General features: G+C 52.6%; 1 pseudogene, besides 1 other annotated feature; it reads left to right on the top strand.

Annotated features, from left to right (window-relative positions):
• Positions 1 to 818, top strand: Tc00.1047053510585.10 (annotated as a pseudogene; the record flags this gene model as incomplete).
• Positions 1 to 2,048: a sequence feature (areas not merged during assembly with more than two copies in the genome that could not be assigned to a particular haplotype).

Below are 2,048 nucleotides of genomic sequence, written 5' to 3'. Positions count from 1 at the left end.
CCGCACAACCCAACTTGGATAGACAAGAGGCGTCAACATCTAATGCAGAAAACCATTCCTCTATTAAACCACACACCGCAGGAAATGAAGTTGTTAATGGCGGTGCAACTGGAAAGGAGAACAAGCAGAGGGCCGCAGTGACGGGGGGACCTTCCAGCGACACACAATCAACAACATTGCAACCAGCTCCACAAGAACAACCAAAAACCGAACCAATAATAGTGCCCGCAGGAAAAGAACGCACAACAGACCCACATAGTCGAGAAAAAGAAGAAAGAGACTCCAAGAAAGCACCACCACCACCGGCAAATTCAGCAGGAGGAACTCCAGCAGCAAAAGACTTACAAATTTCAACAGAGGAAATGCACAAAACGTCACCGTCAGAAACCCAAAAGGAGCTTTTGGGGCAAGAAACGCCCTCAAATGATGACGCAGAAAATCAAAACACTGAGGGCACAGCAACAACGGATTCGGTGAGGGACGAAGCTGCCAGCAGCTTAGTGGAAACAACAGCTTCACCCATCTCTACAAGTGGCGATGCTGATACAAAGAGTGTAGCGAGTAAGGATGCTGATAATGCTCAACAGACCAATCATAAAGAAACACACAAAGACCCCGAACCTTAAAACACGAATCCTGCTTTTACAGCCACTGAGGCACTACCACAAACAGCAATACCACTCACCACCGCTCCAACAAATGATAAGAATACGCCTGGCGACAGTGACGGCAGCACCGCGGTCTCCCACACCACCTCCCCTCTTTTGCTTCTTCTTCTTGTTGCGTGTGCGGCTGCTGCTGCGGTGGTGGCCGCGTGAGAGTGAGGGAGAGAGAGCCGTGCACCGCCCGCACACACACTCGTCTTTCACCCACTCTCTGTGTGTGTCCCCTTGCATGGACTCTCGCCCTCACCTCATCCCACGAAGCACACACATAATGTGCCCATTGTATATATTGCATGCACACCCATGCAGGCCCGTTGGTGCTCTCTTTTGCACGACACGCACCGCTGCCGTCCTGCCTGGCTGCATGGGCGGAGCACCGTAACTGTTTCTGTTTTGTTTTTATTGCATTGAGTGGGCGACCTCTCTCTCTCTCACCCTGTGTGTGTGTTTTGCTTTACGGGAGCAATGAGAGAGTGTGCGCTGGTCGTCCCACCTGTTGCTGCGCGTCCCCACTGCTGGGTGGACGCCCCCACGCCTCGGCTTTTGTTGTTGGTATTTTTTATCCTCTGCCTGTGTTGTGGTTGAGTGCACCCATCCTACTTTTTTTGATTGCTGGTTTGCTTTGACTGCGGACGCCTGATTCCTCTTTGTGTGTTCTCACATTGTTTTCTTTCTCCTTCTAAAAGTGTCAGCCACTCGTATCCTTGTAAAGCCACCACGTCTTTTTCTTTTCCACATACGCCATGCGTCAGTTGATCCACGTCACCCCACGGTCTGCAGCGCTGCTGGAGCTGCTTGTGATGATGCCTGCGACGTGAATTGCCAGCGGGTGCTTTGCTGCCACCCTGACGTATCCTCTGTTTCCTTGACGATGTAGGGCGTACCGACGGCGCGTGGGCGTCTGTGTTGCTTGTGAGGCACGTGCGTCTCAAACCGTATGATGCGTCGCAGGTGTGCAGCGTCGTTTCAAAGCACCAATGGGCGTTTCTACTCATCATGGCGTCCACAACGGACCCGGATGGCAGCAGGAGGCACTGCGATTCCTCCTGATCTTGCACAGCGACTTTCTTGGACGGCGCGCTTGATTGGCAGCACTTGGGGCTTTTGTGGGAGAAGGTGGGAGGTTGAGGGCATTAGGACGGAATTGTTTTGAGTGGCAGCGTTCCGTTTACTTGCGGCCGGTCGTTGCACTCTTTTGTGGTCTGGCCGCTCGTCTCTTTTTTTTACTTCCCGTCGCAGCACGTGGATAACACTGATCCGAGGAACATTTGTTTGACCGCGTGTGAGCCGCTGCCGTGCGTGGGGCATTGACTATTTGATTGTGTGGGGAGGTGCATTGGAGTGACGAATACTTCTGTTTGGCGTGTCGAGGAGTGTCGGAAT

The sequence above is a fragment of the Trypanosoma cruzi genome, genomic scaffold (assembly GCF_000209065.1).
Source record: "Trypanosoma cruzi strain CL Brener 1047053516793 genomic scaffold, whole genome shotgun sequence".
NCBI lineage: Eukaryota > Euglenozoa > Kinetoplastea > Trypanosomatida > Trypanosomatidae > Trypanosoma > Trypanosoma cruzi.
This window is presented reverse-complemented; position numbering and strand designations above follow the sequence as displayed.